The sequence below is a fragment of the Ostrea edulis genome, chromosome 1 (genome assembly GCF_947568905.1).
Source record: "Ostrea edulis chromosome 1, xbOstEdul1.1, whole genome shotgun sequence".
Lineage (NCBI taxonomy): Eukaryota > Metazoa > Mollusca > Bivalvia > Ostreida > Ostreidae > Ostrea > Ostrea edulis.
The window spans coordinates 5,763,480-5,776,381 of NC_079164.1; the positions used below are offsets into that span (position 1 = coordinate 5,763,480).

General features: G+C 36.3%; 1 protein-coding gene across 1 annotated transcript in view; it reads right to left on the reverse strand.

Annotated features, from left to right (window-relative positions):
- Positions 1-6,238, reverse strand: part of LOC125664358 (LHFPL tetraspan subfamily member 2a protein-like) — a 29,830-nt gene extending 23,592 nt beyond the window's left edge. The window contains exon 1 of the mRNA XM_048897073.2: positions 5,832-6,238. The gene's annotated coding sequence lies outside the window, so the exon portion shown is untranslated. The remainder of the gene's footprint in view (positions 1-5,831) is intronic.
- Between the last annotated feature and the right edge of the window lie 6,664 nt (positions 6,239-12,902).

Consider the following 12,902-nt stretch of genomic DNA (forward strand, 5'->3'; position numbering starts at 1 on the left):
ATTCGTGTATACACTGTTACATGTATATCGGTAACTGTTACCGTCCTTGGTATTCGTTATACACTGTTATATCCGTTTCCTTCCACGCCACTGATTCTAAAGTTTCAGACAAATAGAACCATTCGCTTGTGAAATAAAAGGTGTTGTATCCCGGTATTTTAGTTTTATACCGGTGTTTTAGTTTAATGCCGTTGTATTATACCGGTGTTTTAGTTTTATACCGGTGTATTATACCGGTGTTTTAGTTTTATGCCGGTATTTTAGTTTTATACTGGTGGTGGTCGGTGACGAATTCCTTATTTATTTATATCCTTGGCGGTCAGCAACGGTTACCCGTCTGTGTATACTGGTTTTCGTTCTGCGTTTGGTACCGGTTTGTAAGATTTTAGAAACTCTTTTACACTCCCCGTCTTTTTGGACAGAAAGGTGTTCCATTTAATGGCCAGAAGTCCGTCTTTAGAATTTCATTTTCTTTTCGGTTTTTTTTTTTTTTTTTTTTTTCGGTCGTTGCCCCTATTCATAAGTTCTAGTGCTGAAATATTCGTAGAACTTTATATGGATAGTAATTCTACAACTGGCCATTGTTCAAATCAGTATTTTCAATATTACTGTATACGGTAAAGCTTAAATAATTTCAAAAAATTATATGTTGATTCTTTCACATGCGTAGTTGATAATCACGTGTGTAGTTGTTAATCACGTGTGTCGTTTTTAATCACGTGTGTAGTTGTTAATAAATCACGTGTGTATTTGTTAATCAATCACGTTTGTAGTTGTTAATCACGTGTGTAGTTGTTGATCAATCACGTGTGTAGTTGTTAATCACGTGTGTCGTTTTTAATCACGTGTGTAGTTGTTAATAAATCACGTGTGTATTTGTTAATCAATCACGTTTGTAGTTGTTAATCACGTGTGTAGTTGTTGATCAATCACGTGTGTAGTTGTTAATCAATCACGTGTGTATTTGTTAATCAATCACGTGTGTAGTTGTTAATCAATCACGCGTGTATTTGTTAATCAATCACGTGTGTAGTTGTTAATCAATCACGCGTGTATTTGTTAATCAATCACGCATGTATTTGTTAATCAATCACGTCTGTCGTTGTTAATCACGCATGTAGTTGTTAATCAATCACGTGTGTAGTTGTTAATCAATCACGTGTGTATTTGTTAATCAATCACGTGTGTAGTTGTTTATCACGTGTGTAATTGTTAAAATCATTGAAATTTTACCTTATGATGAGCACTTCACCTAAATTTGGTGCCGTCTCTATATGGATTTGACGTCTAAGAATAAACCAACCTTACAACCATTCATTCTTCATCCAAAGATTAGTGTTACCTTTGTCATAAACTTTTACATCAGAACATTGCCGAACTTATTGTCACTCTGAATTTAGTATGTGGAATTTATTACTACATTCATTTAATAAATTCAGGGGCTTAGAGACCCTCAATGAATGATACCTAAGATACACCATCCAAGAAACACACACACACACACACACACACACACACACACACACACACAAATACACAAACATGACCAAAATTACAAATAAAGACACATTTGATCAACAACGAAAAAATCAACAATACAACACTACCAACACGGTTTCTGCCGTGTTCAATCTACCTCTTTCGGTCTACCTCTTTTTGGTTTACCGCTTTTCGGTTTACCTCTGTATTCATTGTTGTGGTTCAGGGACCCATTTCACAAACAGTCATGTCCCTCAGACCAATCTCTGTGATTTTCCAAAACTATTTACATACGTGTACTTCTTCGTGTCCTTAGATTTCTTTGTCATTTTTTATACATATATTGAAATCGAAAGGAAACCTAACGAGGGTCTTTCATTGTACACAATTACGGGATAAGAAGTTACACGAGCATTAACTGTAAGTTATACAGTATAATAGTTACCGGTTACACATTAGATTTACAGTATAATAGTTACCGGTTACACATTAGATTTACAGTATAATAGTTACCGGTTACACATTAGATTTACAGTATAATAGTTACCGGTTACACTAGATTTACAGTATAATAGTTACCGGTTACACATTAGATTTACAGTATAATAGTTACCGGTTACACATTAGATTTGCCGTACAGATACCTTTGGATATAGATGTAAAATTAAGGACGACAAACGTAATTCCTTTTGTCAATAAAGGTGTCCCTCAAATATTGTTGAATGGTGGAGTAGCTTTTAGTGGGTAATATATATGTGAATAAATTCATTTTACAAATTTATGAAGTTTCCGTTCTTTCGTTTATTATAGAATGTACCACAGAAAACGTCCACATAGGATGACTTTAATCTATATGTATTCCTCAACAATGTTAACGTGTAATCATTAAAATTAGGGGGGGGGGGGGTAAAATTAGGGGGGGGGGGTAGTTGGTTGCATGTAATAATAATATCACTAATTTCACATGATAGAAATAATAATTCAGTATGCAAACTAATTTAATCGAATTATATCGATATTTAGTTGCCATGACATACATATTTTCAGAACATGCATATGTTTTTGTGCGTAGCTAAAAAAAAATCGGCTTACGTTTGCCGTCCCTAGAGAAACAGCAAAAATAAAATATCTGATTTATGTAACATTTTTAGTAATATCTGATTCATGTAACATTTCTTGTAATATCTGATTCAGGTAACAGGTTTTGTAATATCTGATTTGGGTAACATTTCTTGTAATATCTGATTCAGGTAAAATTTCTTGTAATATCTGATTCAAGTAACATTTCTTGTAATATCTGAATCAGGTAACATTTCTTGTAATATCTGATTCAGGTAACAGGTCTTGTAATATCTGATTCAGGTAACATTTCTTGTAATATCTGATTCAGGTAACATTTCTTGTAATATCTGATTCAGGTAACATTTCTTGTAATATCTGATTCAGGTAACATTTCTTGTAATATCTGATTAAGGTAGCATTTATTGTAATATCTGATTCAGGTAACATTTCTTGTAATATCTGATTCAGGTACCATTTCTTGTAATATCTGATTAAGGTAGCATTTATTGTAATATCTGATTTGGGTAACATTTCTTGTAATATCTTATTCAGGTAAAATTTCTTGTAATATCTGATTCAAGTTACATTTCTTGTAATATCTGAATCAGGTAACATTTCTTGTAATATCTGATTCAGGTAACAGGTCTTGTAATATCTGATTAAGGTAGCATTTATTGTAATATCTGATTTGGGTAACATTTCTTGTAATATTTGATTCAGGTAAAATTTCTTGTAATATCTGATTCAAGTAACATTTCTTGTAATATCTGAATTAGGTAACATTTCTTGTAATATCTTATTCAGGTAACATTTCTTGTAATATCTGATTCAGGTAACAGGTCTTGTGATATTTGATTCAGGTAACATTTCTTGTAATATCTGATTCAGGTAACATTTCTTGTAATATCTTAATCAGGTAACATTTCTGGTAATATCTGAATCAGGTAACATTTCTGGTAATATCTTATTCAGGTAATATTTCTAGTAATATCTGATTCAGGTAACATTTCTTGTAATATCTGATTCAGGTAACATTTCTTGTAATATCTGATTCAGGTAACATTTCTTGTAATATCTGATTCAGGTAACATTTCTTGTAATATCTGATTCAGGTAACATTTCTTGTAATATCTGATTCAGGTAACATTTCTTGTAATATCTGATTAAGGTAGCATTTCTTGTAATATCTGATTTGGGTAACATTTCTTGTAATATCTGATTCAGGTAAAATTTCTTGTAATATCTGATTCAAGTAACATTTCTTGTAATATCTGAATTAGGTAACATTTCTTGTAATATCTTATTCAGGTAACATTTCTTGTAATATCTGATTCAGGTAACAGGTCTTGTGATATTTGATTCAGGTAACATTTCTTGTAATATCTGATTCAGGTAACATTTCTTGTAATATCTGAATCAGGTAACATTTCTTGTAATATCTGATTCAGGTAACATTTCTAGTAATATCTGATTCAGGTAACATTTCTTGTAATATCTGATTCAGGTAACATTTCTTGTAATATCTGATTCAGGTAACATTTCTTGTAATATCTGATTCAGGTAACATTTCTTGTAATATCTGATTCAGGTATCATTTCTTGTAATATCTGATTCAGGTAACATTTCTTGTAATATCTGATTAAGGTAGCATTTCTTGTAATATCTGATTTGGGTAACATTTCTTGTAATATCTGATTCAGGTAACATTTCTTGTAATATCTTATTCAAGTAACATTTCTTGTAATATCTGAATTAGGTAACATTTCTTGTAATATCTGATTCAGGTAACATTTCTAGTAATATCTGATTCAGGTAACATTTCTTGTAATACTTGAATCAGGTAACATTTCTAGTAATATCTGATTCAGGTAACATTTCTTGTAATATCTGATTCAGGTAACATTTCTTGTAATATCTGATTCAGGTAACAGGTCTTGTAATATCTTATACAGGTAACATTTCTTGTAATATCTGATTCAGGTAACATTTCTTGTAATATCTTATACAGGTAACATTTCTTGTAATATCTTATACAGGTAACATTTCTTGTAATATCTTATACAGGTAACATTTCTTGTAATATCTTATACAGGTAACATTTCTTGTAATATCTGATTCAGGTAACAGGTCTTGTAATATCTGATTCAGGTAACATTTCTTGTAATATCTGATTCAGGTAACATTTCTTGTAATATCTGATTCAGGTAACATTTCTTGTAATATCTGATTAAGGTAACAGGTTTTGTGAAATGTTCCACAGAACTTGCTCCTGCTGCAGTAGATAGGTCTTTTGTTTATAAACATCTACATGGCGTACATTTATTTCTCCATTTTTACTGATTTAGGGGTTGGGGTGTTATATTGTGTAACAGTTACATTTTCTCAATGAGTGACATCGCCATGTGAAGTGTCAAAAATTCACCATAAAAAGTATGCAAGGCGCTCAAGACCTTATCTGTAAGGGGGCTGAAGCCTAACATAAATAGGGGCTTCCATTTTTAAGGTCATACCCAAAACAATGTGCCCAACACTTCTAATACTGGGTGCTCGGGGAATGAACAGTCACCACATGTTATAACGGGGCGCTGAGACTCCCACCCCGGTGTCCTAAGCACGGAACAACAGAAACCAGTCTTGTAACTAATATGCATACTCTTATTGCATGATACACATAAAATCAAAACAATTTTCTTAACGATTTCCGGATAAAAATCCGTGTTACTTTTTGTTTGTCTATCTTCTAAATCGTACGGGTAAAATGTTTTTATGAATTATAAAGCCTATAAAATAAAATCCATTAGTATTTTTATTGATAAATGTGGCGTTGAGTAAAAAAGCTGAGAAATTATTTGACTTTCTCTCCCTTTCGCTTTCTCTCTTAACCCTTTTAGTGAACATGATATCTGTAGGCGCAAATATAAGACTTAGTCAGTATCAATATACACACAAGTAATTAAATATAAGACCTAGTCAGTATCAATATACACACAAGTAATTAAATATAAGACTTAGTCAGTATCAATATACACACAAGTAATTATATATTAGAATTTGTGTAACTATTATTTTTCTAAAAGTCATTTGATCTATCTACGAAAATTTTCAAGCTACAGCATTTCATGATTTTTCGATTGACTGTTTGCCAGAAAATTTTTTTTTATCTTGATCGAATGTTGATTCTAGTTACGTCATTGTTACCTTTGTTGCATTTGTAAATGAATTTGGAAAACTACCAAACCACATCCTAGCATGCATGCTCCCCCCGGAACAGGAAGTGATAGAGAACTTACCCCGTAGTCCCGGCGGACGTGTACCGATAAAGGATGTTGACAGTCCCAGCGATAGTTCTGAGATTAAAGCTCGTTATCACAAACACCCAACCAGTTCGGGCACTTGTTGCACAAAACTCCTGAAGTTCTGCTACTTCATTCCTTGCCTTTTAGTCCCGTTACAATCAATCAATACTCCTATTCATAGACAAGCGATAAATAAAAGCATAATTCCGATTGATTGTGCACAGTGGAAATGCCAAATTGGATAATATGTAAAAGAAAATATCAAATTCACAGCAGTCGTTTCATTTGTCTTCTCCCAAAGGTGGATTAGAAAATCTCCACTAGTAAATTGTAAAAACGATTCGACATCGCAGCGCGTAAGCGGTTACGTTCTTGAAAAATGTGAATAGTTTTAGTTTATTTTCATCGATTGAAAGAAGAGGGAGTGCTATTGTTTATTAATTAAACATCCCCTTTTAATACAATAAAAGACGTGAATTGGTCTGTAATCGGAGATTTTACACCAATTACACTCGATAATAAATGGTCGATAGGTTCCTTTGTCCAAATATTGACGTTGCATGATTTATATACCTTTAAGTGATTCCTCGGCGAATAGCGACGGTCGGGTTTTTTCCCATCGTGGAATGGGGTTTTATGGGCCATTTTTCACGTTTACCTGTTGAGTCGACGATGATACACGCATTTCAAGTTCATTATTTTATTCCTGAATTACGTAATTAACTAGTTTTTATCTGATCGCCGAGAAAGAAAAATGTTGCATGTCATATAATTCTTTGAACGCGGGAAACTGCATGACACAATCCGGATTTTAAGGATGCTCGTTAAGTTCTTGTGTTGTATCAAACACAAACCAATATCCCTTTTTTGCGAAATCGCTTTATAAGTTTATTAACAATACAAATGCGCAAAAAATATGTTGGTAAATTGCACACTAATGAGGAGTGTTTGGCTAGGTAGAACGGACCGCACTTCATTACGCAGGAGAAGAAATGCGCTTAATGATCTAGACAGCAATGATTATGAAAGCTTTTGTACAGCTACGGCACTCCACCTATTTACGGCCATCACGAACATTGTATACAAAAATATAGCGCTTCCATGTTGCTGAGATGTGCAAGTTATTCACAGTCCAAATTACAGAGGTTAAACAGGGTTCCTTGTTTCCCCCTTTCATCTTTTAAATAACAGTAGGAAAACATCATGGCATTCCATGCAAAGGTCATTATAATGATTAGATAAAAGATCATCCTAGTTTGTTTTAAGTCCCGTTAAAATATTTTCACTCATATTGAGGTGTCAACTGCTGTAGGTGAGGTACCATACATTTAGACGTACATTATGTATGCTTAGCGCTCAGAGTTCTTTAATGTGCCAATGCCTGCCGCGTCACGGGACCTAAGTAAATTTGATTTAAGGTCCCCATTGGGAGGGTTAATAACTTACATAGGTAAATCTGAGGTTTTCCATGGGAGGTTTAGTAACTTATAATCGTAAATTTTAGGTCCCCCTTGGGAGGTTTAATAACTTTCATTGGTAAATATGAGGTCTCCTCAGGAGAGTTGATAGCTTACATTCATAAATTTGAGGTCCCCCTTTAGAAGGTTAATAACGTTCATTGGTAAATCTGAGTCCCCTTGGGAGAATTAATAACTTTCATTGGTAAATCTGAGTCCCCTTGGGAGGGTTAATAACGTTCATTGGTAAATCTGAGTCCCCTTGGGAAGGTTAATAACTTTCATTGGTAAATCTGAGTCCCCTTGGGAGGGTTAATAACGTTCATTGATAAATATGAGACCCCCCCTTGGGGGGTTAATAACTCATTGATAAATATGAGTCCCCTTGGGGGGTTAATAACTCTCATTAGTAAATCTGAGTCCCCTTGGGAGGGTTAATAACTTTCATTGATAAATATGAGACCCCCCTTGAGGGGGGGGGGTTAATAACTCATTGGTAAATATGAGTCCCCTTGGGAGAGTTAATAACTTTCATTGGTAAATCCAAAGTTTCCCTTTGTAGGGTTAATAACTTACATTAGTAAGACTGAGGTCCCCCGTGGGAGGGTTAACTTACATTAGTAAATCTGAGGTCCCCCGTGGGAGGGTTGATAACTTACATTAGTAAATCTGAGGTCCCCCGTGGGAGGGTTAACTTACATTAGTAAGACTGGGGTCCCCCGTGGGAGGGTTAATAACTTACATTAGTAAGACTAAGTTCCCCTGTGGGAGGGTTAGCTTACATTAGTAAATCTGAGGTCCCCCGTGGGAGGATTAATAACTTACGTTAGTAAGGCTGAGGTTCCCCGTGGGAGGGTTAATAACTTACATTAGTAAATATGAGGTCCCCCGTGGGAGGGTTGATAACTTACATTAGTAAATATGAGGTCCCCCGTGGGAGGGTTGATAACTTTTATTAGCGGCGGTGATATCGGGTTGAAGCAGCGGTTTTATTTCTAGGTGTTTCTTCATCGCCGGTGAGGATTTGTGTTGAATTCACTGATTTCATTACGGATAATCTAATGATAACCTGTGTCGTATTTATTTTCGAAACAGTCTCCTCTACGCAAAGTAAATTACTTTAGACCCACCCATTTTTAAAAATAAATTTCAAAAACCCGACTTGGATTTTTGAAAATTCTGATAAAGGTAAATCGCATTGGAAGGTAAATCGCATTGGACCAAAATCTTGGCATAGTTGGTAGGTCCTTAATATTTAACCATACCGCGATGATCATACGTAGACACAACTAGTCAGGAATAAGAATTATTCCCCTCGCCCCAGCATCACCAGGAATCATAAATCAAACGCACCCTGTCTAATATTCAATTCACCTTAGAATAATGAAAACACACGCAAGACCGATTTGTTTTCTTTCCTTAAAACAATATTAAGTCTAAATATCTTATTTGGTTGGGGAATTGTCTGGAGTATGTAATAAAGTTAGATTTCTTTTTATTTATATCGGCCTAGCCTTATTAGAAGAATTAGGGTTTCGATCTGAAACAGGAAGACTCTCATCCGATCTAATGACAAAATATCCCTGGAATTGAAGGCCCTTCAAATAAATGTGTTTTGGTGTTGTTTGCACTTCATATATCGTCTTAGGGCGCGGTCGATAGGAAGAAATTGATACACGTGGACTTTGATATTGACCAACGTCTGATATTACATTACGCAGAAGACCGATTCACTGTCAGACCGTCAACTTGACGCAAGCCAAACTATCGCCTCGATGGCAGAAATCAATCGAAGAAATAGGGCTTGCTGAAAAGATTTATTCTCACTTCATCAAAGTTCCCATTTTTTCTTCTGTATATCTGATGCAATACAGACTTAGCGGGCTTTCCTTGAATTTGTTCTGTGATTCAGCAACGATCAGATACCATATATTTAGAAGTTAATCAGAGTGTTCTGCGCGTAAGAATATGTTATTCCTCTGTTATGTAATTTTCACACTCGACCTTCATTTATTTCTGTCTGTTAAGCCTAGGACCTTTTGTTACAACGTCTTCATTTAGAGAGGTTAGAAAATCTGTTTCTGTTCACGAATTCTCGTCAAATCAGAGTAGATGCAGCTTCATTATGCTTATTCACTATAAAATGTTCGGCCATGTTATTTTGAATTAACTGTAGTTTTAATTCCACGGCTCTAGAGTGAGGAATGTGTGACTGGTCCACAGGGGGTACGTACTCCGGGTGTGCCCAGGGGTCCGTGTTCGCCCTCCTCTTAATTGCGTATTTTTTACGGGATTTGTGAGATTCATCACTGTTCGTTATCTCCACCTGTTTATTGTTTTAAAATGAACTTATGATAAAAAAAAAAAGTCTATAACTTCCATTCCATCCTTAACATTAGCCCAGCTCCGAGTCACTCCATATCACAAAATCTCAAGTTCGACCATGCATATGAATACAAGCACGGCCAGGACTCTAACAAAACTATACTAATCAGTCAAAAGACACAAAGAAGTGAGCTGGAAAATTGGTATTCACAATGTAGACACTCGACTCCGTATTAAATGGAGTTCTAATGAATGTCGCGTCAAAAACAGATTCTACTGGACAAAAATAAAACATATTTAAAAAGCAATGTTCACGATGTCTTTACGACTGAGAGGCGGAATCGATAATGAGAGAATTACACACTCATTAGAGGCGCGCACTGCCGACTCTATCTTCTGTTTTAGGGATAATACGGTTAGTGGCGTTAGAAAACTAATTCTCAGCACGTCAATACTCATAACGTTCAACACCCCATCCTAAATCTACAGCCATTTTCTCAAGAAAATACTCTATTTGCAGGAAATTATCTACACAATGTGGACGCCTCTCATGGGACCGCCGGAAAGGACGCAAGATCTTACAAATGGAAAATAACGCTGTAGAATATAAAGTAAGAAAGTGCGGGAAGCATCTCGTGAGAATTCACATGTAGATGAGGAACGGACTAGTCCAGAGAGATTCCAAACAGCATTAACCTTGGACAGAAGACGATGTTCTCCGAATAAGAATTTGACGCAGTGGGAGCCATATGCACGAAATATCTATGTACATCGCAGAGGGACGCCGATAAGGTGCCGTAAATGTCGATACATGTAGTAAAATGAAATGTGAATATTCGCGCAAGCTAGGGTAAAGCTTACTAAACGTAATGAAATATATAATTCTAAAACAGTGTTTCGCTGATTTGTACAATGATCCCATTCGTAACCAACATATAATAGTCTTGAGATCAAACTGATATCTGAAGAGCCTGTCTAAAACCACTGCATTGATTGATTGATTGATTGATTGTATCTTGCTTAACGTCTGATCGAGGATTATGACGATTGTGTATCATTTTAAATTATTCTAGATTTAGCCAAATATGAATATATTGTAAAATGTAAAAAGACTCAGAATAAAAGTAAAGTAGCGCAGGTAAAGCCGGGATACCGTCCGTCCCGCTCACCGACACTCCATAAAAAACCCTCCCGCTCACCGACTCTCCATAAAAACCCTCCCGCTCACCGACTCTCCATAGAAACCCTCCCGCTCACCGGCTCTCCATAGAAACCCTCCCGCTCACCGTTTCTCCATAGAAACCCTCCCGCTCACCGGCTCTTCATAAAATCTCTCCCGCTCACCGGCTCTCCATAGAAACCCTCCCGCTCACCGACTCTCCATAAAATCCCTCCCGCTCACCGTTTCTCCATAGAAACCCTCCCGCTCACCGTTTCTCCATAGAAACCCTCCCGTTCACCGGCTCTCCATAGAAACCCTCATGCTCAACGGCTCTCAATGGAAACCCATCCGTTCACTGGCTCTACATGAAAACCCTCCCGCTCACCGGTTCTCCATAGAAACCCTCCCGCTCACTGACTCTCCATGGTAACCCTCCCGCTCGTTGGCTTTCTATACAAACTCTCCTGCTCACCAGCTCTCCATACAAACTCTTACGCTCTCCGTCTCTCCAAAGTTACCTTTCCGCTCGCCGGCTCTTCATGGTAACCCTCACGCTCATCGTCTCTCCATAGTAACCCTCACACTCACCGGTTCTCCATAGAAACCCTCCCGCACACCGGCTCTCCATAGAAACCCTCCCACTCACCGGCCACTCACCGTCTCTCCATAGTAACCCTCCCGCTCGCCGGCTCTCTATAGAAACCCACATGACTTTCAACAGGTCCATCAACTACTCATAAATATAGAGCGCCATGGCTACAGTCAAGCAGGTTCCTGTATCTCACCAGGGCTGACCACGAGGATTACCTCCCCTGATCTCTGGCGTGCTAGTCCAGAGTCGCAGATTACACAGGAGTGTTCCGCACCAAAGATGTGTGTGCTGGATTCCATGATCTCGCAAAATTACTTTACTCAACGTCCAGATGTAGAAAACATCCCCTTGTCGCTGTTTCACCTGTACGGAGAGAGATACAGGTGCCATTGGACATTTTGGGTCAGAGACCTCCCATTTCGGAATTATCTGGGTTAGTGACCATTCTAAATGACGTTAGCCTTGTTGTGTTGATGAGTTGTGAACAATGCTTTATATTACAATTGATTTAGGTGGGTACTGTGTCTTCTGAAAACTTTGGTGAAGTACTGTGTACAAATAACATATGGGAAAACAAAGATTTGATGACTATGCTTCCATTTGTTCTGGTAGCAGAAACAAGTCAGTATTGATCTTTGACCCTACCATGACCTACACTTTCATGAAAGTAAAACTTTGTGTTACAGTGCGACAATGTTTTTAATCATTTTCTAGATCTGTGCATTTTATTTTTTTTAATTGAATTTTTGTACGATTTTACCACGACTCTTATCATCGAAGGTTAACAGACTCGTTAATATTCAGATATGTGTTGCACTGAGTACGACAATGGTATCATAGATAGTTGCTTTTTGAACAAAAATGAAAAAAGACAATATCAATATCAGTCATTCAAAAAATTACTTTGTTAATCTACGCACAAGTAATCTGAATCACAGGCAATTGCATCCCTTGGGGGTCGAATTTACTATATAAAGAGTAGTAAATTCGACCCCCAAGCGATGCAATTGCCTGAGATCTGAAGTTGATATTTTAAAAAATGCTGGAGTTCCTCATTGACAAGGCAGATAAGCATTTTTATGCATCTTCGATAGAGTATGTGGACGATTTATTCAAAGTCTAAAAATAAGGGTTATAACATTCAAATATAGGGAAAAATCAATAAATAAGAAAGAAAAAAATTTCTGATTAATTTATGATAAATATTATAAATCTTTTTTAATTCATGGAGTAATAGGTTAATCAAATAGTATTGAATTTTTGGGATAATTTTGACCTCGCACTATATACCGCATTCGCTAGATATTGTGCCGTTTTCATATACATGTAGTTGTGTGAAAAGTCATAAAATCAGAATAAAGTTGACATTGCAAAAGATCACACAGCTGTTTGTAATATACAGACTGTAGTTGATGAAAAAAAAAAAACTTTTGGAAAACAGTGCCGATTGTTATCATTGGTTTACGTGACAGTTCATCATCGTAATATTGCATATCTATCTTATGACACGTGTTATGAAATCAGCAAAT